This window comes from Arachis duranensis, chromosome 6 (assembly GCF_000817695.3).
Source record: "Arachis duranensis cultivar V14167 chromosome 6, aradu.V14167.gnm2.J7QH, whole genome shotgun sequence".
Lineage (NCBI taxonomy): Eukaryota > Viridiplantae > Streptophyta > Magnoliopsida > Fabales > Fabaceae > Arachis > Arachis duranensis.
In genome coordinates, this window is record NC_029777.3 from 35,049,384 (window position 1) to 35,060,896 (window position 11,513).

Consider the following 11,513-nt stretch of genomic DNA (forward strand, 5'->3'; position numbering starts at 1 on the left):
CTATTTTCTTTTATTCAAATCTCTCTTATTCTTATTCCAAGATATTCATTCGTACCCAAGAACATGATGAATGTGATGATAAGTAACCCTCATTATCATTCTCACTTATGAACGCACGTGATTGACAACCACTTCTGTTCTACATGCAACCGAGCTTGAATGCTTATCTCTTAGATTCCCCAACAGAATCTTCGTGGTATAAGCTAGATAGATGGTGGCATTTATGAGGATCCGGAAAGTCTTACCTTGTCTGTGGTATTCCGATTAGGATCCTGGGAATCCGGAAGGTCTAACCTTGTCTGTGGTATTCCGAGTAGGATTCCGGTAATGAATGACTGTGACGTACTTCAAACTTGCAAGTGCTGGGCGTTAGTGACAGACGCAAAAGAATCAATAGATTCTATTCCAGTAGGCGCAGGAACCAACCAGTGATTAGCCGTGCTGTGACAGAGTGCGTGAGCGTAGTTTTCACTGCGAGGATGGGATGTAGCCATCAACCATGGGTGATGCCTCCAGACGATTAGCCGTACGAGTGACAGCCGCATAGGATCATTTTCCCGAGAGGATTGAAAGTAGCCACCGCTGATGGTGAACCCCTATACACAGCTTACCATGGAAAGGAGTAAGAAGGATTGAGTTGAAGCAGTAGGAGAGCAGGCGTCCTTGAGCCATACAGTATCTCCATTCGCTTATCTGAAATTCCCACCAATGAATCTGCATAAATATTCTATCCCTTTTATTATTTCTTCTTTTTATTATTAATTTTCGAAACCTATTTTCTTATTTCTATTTTCAAAACCCATAAACCAATTTAATCTGCCTAACTGAGATTTACAAGGTAACCATAGCTTGCTTCATACCAACAATCTCTGTGGGATCGACCCTTACTCACGTAAGGTTTATTACTTGGACGACCCAGTACACTTGCAGGTTAGTTGAACGGAGTTGTGAATTCAACCAGTGCCATAATAATGATTTCATACAAAATAGTTAGAACATTGATCACAATTTCGTCCACCAGGAATAATCAAAATGCAACTAAAATCAAATAAACAATGCATGCAAGACACCAAACATAGAAGTTTGTATACTATTGACACTAACAAATTAAGAATGCATATGAGAAACAACAAAACACTCAAGACAAGAGAATTTAAAGATTAGAACAAGGAAATCATCAAGAACAACTTGAAGATCAATGAACGACACAATGCATGCAATTTTTTTGAAAATTAGATGAATGCAATTGACACCAAACCTAAAAGTAGACACTAGACTCAAACAAGAAATATAAAAATATTTTTTATTTTAAGATTTTATAAATTTTTTTGGATTTTTCGAAAATTATATGGAAAAGAGATTCAAAATTTTTAATAAGAATTCCAGGAATCATGCAATGTTAGTCTAAAGCTTTAGACTAAAGAAATTAGACATGGCTAGCCAAGCTTCAGCAGAACATTGCATTCAAGAGCTAAATTGATGAAAATCAATCAGCTTTGGTGATGATAAGAACATCACCTTGAAACTCTAGAATTCATTCTTAAAAATTCTGAAGAAAAATACCTAATCTAAGCAACAAGATGAACCGTCAGTTGTCCAAACTCAAACAATCCCCAGAAACGGCGCCAAAAATTTGGTGTTGTTGCCGGATCAAAACTTGGCACTGTTATTGCAGGAAACAAATGCGAAATTGTAGTTAGGACATTTAATTCCCCAGCAACGGTGCCAAAAACTTGGTGCACGAAATTATGATCATCAATGGCGCCATCAACATCGTACGCTCAATTGCAATCTCAACTCTTTATCACAACTTCGCACAACTAACCAGCAAGTGCACTGGGTCGTCCAAGTAATAAACCTTACGCGAGTAAGGGTCGATCCCACGGAGATTGTTGGTATGAAGCAAGCTATGGTCATCTTGTAAATCTCAGTCAGGCAGATTCAAATGGTTATGGAGGATTGATAATTAAAAGATGAATAAAACATAAAATAAAGATAGAGATACTTATGTAATTCATTGGTGAGAACTTCAGATAAGCGTATGGAGATGCTTTGTTCCTTCCATCTCTCTGCTTTCCTACTGTCTTCATCCAATCATTCTTACTCCTGTCCATGGCAAGCTGTATGTTGGGCATCACCGTTGTCAATGGCTACAGTCCCGTCCTCTCAGTGAAAATGTTCAACGCACTCTGTCACAACACGGCTATTCATCTGTCGGTTCTCGATCATATCGGAATAGAATCCAGTGATTCTTTTGCGTCTGTCACTAACGCCCCACTTATCGCGAGTTTGAAGCTCGTCACAGTCATTCAATCCTTGAATCCTACTCAGAATACCACAGACAAGCTTTAGACCTTCTGGATTCTCTTGAATGTCACCATCAATTCTAGCTTATACCACAAAGATTCTGATTAAGGAATCCAAGAGATAAACACTCAAGCCTTGTTTGCTTGTAGAATGGAAGTGGTTGTCAAGCACGCGTTCATAAGTGAGAATAATGATGAGCGTCACATAATCATCACATTCCTCATGTTCTTGGGTGCGAATGAATATCTGTGAATAAGAATAAGCTGAATTGAATAAAAGAACAGTAGTAATTGCATTAATACTCGAGGTACAACAGAGCTCCACACCTTAATCTATGGTGTGTAGAAACTCCACCGTTGAAAATACATAAGAACAAGGTCTAGGCATGGCCGAGAGGCCAGCCCCCAATGATCTATGAACTAGACGTCCAAAGATGATCCTAAGATCTCAAGTGATCAAAAGATGAAAATACAATAGTAAAAGGTCCTATTTGTAGATAACTAGTAGCTTAGGGTTTACAAAGATGAGTAAATTACATAAAAATCAACTTCCGGGCCCACTTGGTGTGTGCTTGGGCTGAGCATTGAAGCTTTCATGTGTAGAGACTTTTCTTGGAGTTAAACACCAGCTTTTGTGCCAGTTTGGGCGTTTAACTCCCATTCTTGTGCCAGTTCCGGCGTTAAACGCCAGAATTCTTGAGCTGACTTAGAACGCCTGTTTGGGCCATCAAATCTCAGGAAAATTATGGACTATTATACATTGCTGGAAAGCCCAGGATGTCTACGTTCCAACGCAATTGAGAGCGCGCCAATTGGGTATCTGTAGCTCCAGAATATCCACTTTGACTGAAGGGAAGTCAGAATCCAACAGCATCTGCAGTCCTTTTCAGCCTCTGAATCAGAGTTTTGCTTAGGTCCCTCAATTTCAGCCAGAAAATACCTAAAATCATAAAAAAACACACAAACTCATAGTAAAGTCCAGAAAAGTGAATTTTAACTAAAAACTAATAAAAATATAATAAAAACTAACTAAAACATACTAAAAACATACTAAAAATAATGCCAAAAAGCGTATAAATTATCCGCTCATCAGTTATCTAATCTTTAATGGTAATAATTAACTAAAACCCTTCTCCTATCTCTCATATTCCCATACTCAAAATTAAGCCCAAAAGCCTTAAAATGGTGTTAAAGAAGCTTACAACCATGTTGGGAAGTTTAAATAGTTGAAAATAAAGTTTAAAATTATGAAACAGGACGTGTGAATCCGCACAGGGGTGTGCGTGCGCACGCCCAGGAAGGTTTTGAAAGTGTGCGTATGCACAGGGATGTGCGCGCGCACAAGTAATAAAATTTATAAAGTCTGTTTACTCGCACAGGCTATGCAAGCTCCCTTAACAGACGTCCCTCCCTGACTTGTGCCTGTGCACAGGGCTATGCGTCCGCACAGGTCGTAATTCTTCATTGATGTGCGCGTGCACAACCAAATGCTAGCGCTGCTACCAGAGCCCTATCCCCCGCCTGTGCATACGCACAGGTCTATGCGTACGCACATAATAGAATTTTTGTAGGGTTATGTGTGCGCACAACGCTGTGCATGCGCACATATCAGAAAGTCCTGAAATTCTACAACTTTGCAGAATTTCAGATTTTGAACACCAAATTTGAATTATCATAACTTCCTCTACAAAATTCCAAATTTCAGAAATTTATATTGATTCAAAGGGTTTTCAAAGATCATTAATTCTAGGCAAGTTTCATCAGATTTTGAAAACCGAGGCAAAAGTTATAATCAGACAAAGTTCATCAAAAACCAATTTTTACCTAAAAACACAATTTCCTCAATTTCTTTGTAAAACACAACCAAACCAATCCAAACCACTCCGACTCCAATTTTCATCAAAATCACACCCTATGACATATTACCCCAAGCCTACCACATTTTTCTTCACCTTGCCTCATCCTCAATATCAACATCAATATATTACATATTTCAATCCTCATTAACAATTTCCAACTACATTACTAATTCATCACATCAATATCACATATATATCCACTCAATTCCCTTCTCAACTTCACACATCATTCATTCTCATCCTATCCTTATCAATCATTATAATCAAATTCAACAATCCTCAAATCACCATAAACTATCATTCAATAATTCAACAACCATTCAAATCCAAACCTATCCTATGGGTCACTAGCCTATGTGTCCATGAATATTATATACTACATAGAGGAAACCGAAACCATACCTTGGCTGATTCCCAATATGCCTTTAACCCGCAAATGAGCACAAGCAAGCTCTCAACTCCAAACCAAGCTTTCAATTCCACTCCAACAAGCACAAATAAGCTCCAAAAGCTCCCAATATCACAATAACCAAACTATACACATATAAATCACCACAAATCAGCTTAGGGCTTAACATAAATCAAATTTCACAAGGGTTTAGTATCTCTTACCTCTCCCAACAGATTTGAGGCCAAAATCCAAGGCTAAGCAAGGATTAGAGCAAACCTAAACATCCAAAATCACAAAATCTCACTTAACCCAAAACCCTAGATTTTCGAAACTTTAAAAGGAGGAACAAAAAAGATTTAGTGATTACCTTACTACTTTCTTGGATGGGTTTTATAGAGCTCGTCCCAAGAAACGCGTAGCCACAAACAGTGCGGTGATCGGAGCTCTGTAGCTCAAGATATTGCGAAAAGAAGAGAGGGGTGAATAGTGTTTCTTCGTCTTCCTCCTCTCCTCTCAATTTCTGAAGTGTGTGTGTTTAATGATGAATGGGTTCATTAATGAGCCCTTATATACGTTGGACTTGGGCCCAACTTGGGCTCGGTTCAATTCGTTAGCGTTTTTAGCCCGTTTGGCCCAACTTCGGCCAAATTTTTAATACTAACTTCCGGTTTTCCATTTCTAATATATTTTCTAAGAGGTTTGACCATTCTCACTGTTTCTCGCACAGTACCGGGTAGACTTGAACCGGTTCAACCGGTTCAACTGTCGGTTAATGATTTTTTATGGTTTTTGGTAGAAAACACATTTTCTGACTTGGAAGGACCTACTGAGTTCAAAAATTATATTTAAATCCCCTAATTCTCATCCTAACTTTCTGGAATTTAATTTTGGCATTTAAATGATTTTATTCGTAAAAGCGCTGGTTCTTACATCCTCCCTTCTTTAAAAAGATTTTCGCCCTCGAAAATTTGGATCACGTGTTGTAATATATATATGCTTATATATATCCTCCATGAAGCATCCTACTTTTGACGTTGCCAAATCAAAGTTGCCAATGCATCTCTTTCACCATCATCCTACCGTGTCGATTTTCTCTCTTGCCAACTCCTCTAGAGAATAGTTCACTCGGAGAGGTAGAAAATAAGCGGATTTGGTTAAGTGAACCACAATCACCCAAACCGCATCGAATCCCAACCTAGTCCTCAGCAAACCGATCACAAAGTCCATCGCAATTTTTTCCCACTTCCACTGAGGAATCTCAAGTGGTTGTAGCATTCCTGACGGCTTCTGATGCTCTATCTTTACTTTTTGGCATGTCAAACACTTGGATACCACTATAGCTACATCACCTTTCATCTCAGGCCACCAGAAAATCTTCTTTAAGTCATACTACATCTTCGCACTTCTGGGATGAATAGGAAATCCACTATAGTGAGCCGCCGACAACAAGTCTTGCCTCAACCTCCCAACATCCGGTATGCAATTTCTTCCCTTATATCTCCATAATCCTTCACCATCTTTAGTGAAATCCTCACGCCTCTTATCATCAACTGGTTGGAACAATTTCTGAAGCTTCCGCTCATCTTGCTGAGCCCTCTGAATCTCCGTCTTAAACATGCGTGAAATCTACAACTGGCTCAAACAAGCTCTTCCGGCAACATCACCAATTTCCAGCTTAAGATCCACAAACTTATCCACTAAATCCACTTCTTGGATTCTCACCCAAGCAATTGTTAAAGATTTCCGACCCAATGCGTCTGCGACTACTTTTGCCTTTCTATGGTGATAACTCAGTTCAAAATCATAGTCCTTTAGCAACTCCACCCGTCTTCTCCAATGCATTTTAAGCTCTTTCTAGTCAAATACATACTTGAGACTCTTATGATCAGAAAAGACGCTAAACCTCACTCCCACAGGTGGTGCCTCAAAATCTTCAGTGTAAACACAATCGCCGCTAATTCCAAGTCATGAGCTGAATAGTTCACCTCATGTTGTCTCAGCTGACGCGATGCGTAAGCCACCACATTATGGTGTTGCATCCACACGCAACCTAAACCCTTCAGAGCAGCATCACAGTATACTTCGAACGGTTCATGCAGTTCCAACAAGATTAAAACAAGTGCTGAAGTTAACTTCTCCTTCAAAGTATGAAAACTTGCTTCACACTCCGACATCCAAACAAAGGGCGCTTCCTTTCTTGTCAATTTAGTGATCGGTAATGCAATTTGGGAAAATCCTTTAATGAATCTCCGATAATATCTGGCTAAACCCAAGAAGCTTCTGACTTCCATCACCGTTGTTGGTCTTCCATATCCCATCACTGTTTCTGCCTTAGATGGATCTACGACTATTCCTCCCTTGCTCACCACATGACCTAAGAGCTTCACTTCTTCCTTCTAGAACTCACACTTCGACAACTTAGGGTACTACTTTCGCTGCGTCACTCTGATTATTGTCATTACGAATCCAAAAATTTTTCTTAAATCAAATACCAGTTTTGTAATATTTTTCAAAACCTTTAAAGCAAGTCCAATCTAATTGAGACCATTGTTAAAACCTTATCAAAAGAGTAAAAAAACTTTTTAATTTGTAAATTAATCATCTTAAAGCCCGATTTTCCTAAATTCATTGAAAACTTTAAATCAAAACCTTTAAATTTGAATCTCTGTTGATAAGCTAGATTTACAACCAAAATCATAAGTCAACAAAATCTTAGGACTCACTTTCCTTTTAAATTCGTGTCATTTGATCAAAAGTTCCAATCCTAGTTTCAAAATCAAATCATTCAAACCAGAATTTCAAACCAGGTTTAAAAATCCATCTAAGCTTTAAAACCTTCTTCAATAGGAACGATGATATTCTATACTATGAAGATAAGTTGAGGTTTGGCCATCGGCTTCATAATTACCTCAATCTTGTTGTTGTGATCGACCCGCCTCATGTGTTCTTCGGAGTGGACAATCTTTAACCAATTGTCCTGGTGTGTCGCACTTGTAACATAGTTTCTTACCCAATTGGCATGGCCTATTCGGATGGTAGTTCCCACACTCCTGACATTTCATATTAGGGGAATAAGCTCTTGACCACTTCCCTTCACCATTTTTCTTAAGGTTTTGTCCCCTTGGTCCAAGGTGATTGTCGCATTCCCTAATAGTGTTTACTCCATGAGTGTCCCTTGACGAGGCCACCGTCTTCGCGTTCTCTTCAACCACTCTTGCCTTGTTCACCATATCAGAGAAAATACGGACCTCCATAGGAACCACAGCTGTCTTGATGTCGTCCTTCAAGCCACTCTGATACTTGACACACTTCCAACTTTCATAGGTCTTCCCTTTGATACTTAACACACTTCCAGCTTTCATAGGCTTCTAGAGCACCCTGACACGCCTTAGAGAACCTACAAAGTTCCTCAAATTTGCTTGTATAATCTGCCACCGACAAGGAACCCTGCTCCAGCTGCAACAATTCCATCTCCTTTGCTTCCCTTGCAGACTCAGGAAAATACTTCTTGTAGAAAGCCATCTGGAACACATCCCAAGGAATGTCGGCGTTTTGAAGCTGTAACAAGCGGCACTCTGCTTGCCACCAATGCTGGGCCTCTTCCTGAAGCTGATAAGCAACAAACACCACATATTGGTTGTGCGGGACATGCTGTGCCTGCAGCGCACGCTCCTTCGCTTGGAACCAGTTGTTCGCTCCTGTGGGAATTGTTAAACCTTTGAAACTTGGCGGATGCACCTAGAGAAAAGTTACTAAGGTCATCGGAGCACCTCCCGTGTTGTCTCTGCTCCCTTCAACATTCTCATCCGCATTTCCTTCACCATTCCTGTTTCCGTTCTGGCCGATTGACCTAACCTCTGCACAACTTGCAGAGTCGCAATAGTGTTAGCTTCCATGGTGTTCGCAAGGTTTGCCATTGCCGCAATGAACTCGGCATGGTTATCGGCCGGTGGCTCATTCCTTTCTACAGCAAACATTCGATATCAAGGTGATCAGTCTCAATATCAAAGGTCTAGTGCTTCAATTATTCCAAAAAGGAACTCACAAGTAAGCATGCTATGAAATATCAAGTAGTTAACCTAAATAGCATGAAAGAAAAAAATGACTCAGAGTATGCAATGAAGCACAATCGGTCCATCCCTTAGGCTCACGAGGACAAACCGCTCTGATACCACTAAATGTAACAACCTAAATTAGCCTAAGCTTTACCTCGCATCGTAAAGCAAAGGTTAGTCAAGGATTACGACAATTCTAAGCTCATACATAATATATATATATATATGAAAAGCGCAAAACATACTAACAAAGCTACTAGCTTAAGGCACAAGAAATAGATTTAAGATAATAAAAGATAAATATATAATATCATAAGAAACTAGCCACGGCTCGCAGAGTTTAAGCCGGCTAGTCATATATAACCCATATATGAATCCAAATAATAAAAAAAACAGCTTATACAAGTTTTGTAGTCTCTAAGTCAAGCCTCTAGGAAAAGCAAAATACAAAAGTGAGAAACATATATAAAATAAATCAAAAGACTCAAAAGACATATCCAGATCCTCCGCTTCTCTCACCAACCAGACAACTCACCGAGGTGGGTTGCGACTTGCATCTAAAAAATACAACAGAGATACGGTATGAGAACCGGAGATTCTCAGTATGGTAACAGTGCCCAGTGATGTAGGATATAAGACCTCGTGACGCCAAAGGCAAACCTAGACTCCATATCCATCACAAGAATTCAAGCTTAAAGCAGTCTAGACAATAAAGCATAATATGTAAAACCTTAACAAAACTTAAAACCTTAGTATATCAAAAGGGTAATATATTCTTAAGGGATTTTCTACTCTAACCAAACACCGCTGTCCCGCAGCCTTCACCAACTTATCCTCCATGCGAACTCCTCGCCATCGCCTACCTAACCTCCTCAAAACCAGACAAACATAGGTAATATTCAAGTATGTAGCAAGTAATTCAAGAAGCAAGTAGGCATATTATACAAGTAGGCAAACTCAAGTAGTCAAAGCAAGCAATTATATATTAGATACATATGATGAATGTTTGTCCTATGGGCTGTGATATCACATGTTGGTTACTGGGCCAAACCTGACAGTAAATCCAGTCGACAACTCCTAGATTACTCTCTCTATTGTGCATAAGGAGGAAAATTCCGAGGGAGAGTGCCCTACTACCTTCTCCTTTCAGAGGGGAATATTCCGGGGAAGCATGCCTGGTGGACGAAATTGTGACCCTCTTTGTATTTGCATGAGGTTTATTTAATGGCTATTGGCTATGTGTGGACACAACTCCGTTCAACTTAACCAGCAAGTGTACTGGGTCATCCAAGTAATACCTTACCTGAGTAAGGGTCGATCCCATAAAGATTGTTGGTATGAAGCAAGCTATGGTCACCTTGTAAATCCCAGTTAAGTGGACTCATAAAGTCAAATGTGATTAGATTGGATAAATAAAGATAAATAAAATAAAAAGGGATTGAAATACTTATGTAAATCAATAGTGAGAATTTCAGATAGGCGTATGGAGATGTTGTGCTCCTCTTGTATTTCTACTTTCTTATTACATTCATCCAATCCTTCTTACTCCTTTCCATGGCAAGCTGTATGTAGGGCATCACCGTCATCAATGGCTACTTTTCATCCTCTCGGGAAAATGGTCCTATGCGCTATCACTGCATGGCTAATCGTCTGGAGGCATCACCCTTGTCGATGGCTACATCCCATCCTCTCAGTGAAAATGGTCCAAATGCTCTGTCACAGCACGGCTAATCATCTGTCGGTTCTCAATCAGGTTGGAATAAAATCCCTTGATTCTTTTGCGTCTGTCTCTAACGCCCAGCCTTCAGGAGTTTGAAGCTCGTCACAGTGATTCAATACCTGAATCCTACTCAGAATACCACAGACAAGGTTAGACTTTCCGGATTCCTGAAATCCTACTCAGAATACCACAGACGAGGTTAGACTTTCCGGATCCCCATGAATGCCGCCATCTATCTAGCTTATACCACGAAGATTCTGTTGGGGAATCTAAGAGATATGCGCCCGGCCTAAAGTAGAACGGAAGTGATTGTCAGTCACGCGCGTTCATAGGTGAGAATGATGATGAGTGTCATGGATCATCACATTCATCAAGTTGAAGTGCAACGTATATCTTGGAATAAAAATAAAAGAGGATTGAATAGAAAATAATAGTAATTGTATTGAAACTTGAGGTACAGCAGAGCTCCACATCCTTAATCTATGGTGTGTAGAAACTCCACCGTTGAAAATACATAAGTGAAAGGTCCAGGCATGGCCGAATGGCCAGCCCCCATGATCTAAGAACTAATCGTCCCAAGATGTTCCTCAGATCTAAAGTGATCCAAAGATGTCTAATACAATAGTAAATTATCCTATTTATACTAGACTAGCTACTAGGTTTTACATGAGTAAGTAATTGATGCATAAATTATCCTATTCATATTAGTGATCCATGCATTGGCATAGAACTCTTGAACCATTAAGATTCCGACTTGTTGCATGGGGTTGGTTAGGACTTCCCAACCTCTTCTTCGGATCTCATGTCGGATTTCCGGATACTCATTTTTCTTGAGCTTGAAAGGGACCTCAGGGATCACCTTCTTCTTTGCCACAACATCATAAAAGTGGTCTTGATGGCTTTTGGAGATGAATCTTTTCATTTCCCATGACTCGGAGGTGGAAGCTTTTGTCTTCCCTTTTCCTTTTCTAGAGGATTCTCCGGCCTTAGGTGCCATTGATGGTAATGGAAAAACAAAAAAGATTATGCTTTGACCACACCAAACTTAAAATATTGCTCGCCCTCGAGCAAGAGAAGAAAGAAGAGAAGAAGAAGAAGAAGAAAATATGGAGGAGAAGGGTGAATGTGTATTCGGCCAAGGAGGAGAAGAGAGGGTTGTGTTGTGTGAAAATGAAGTGGAAT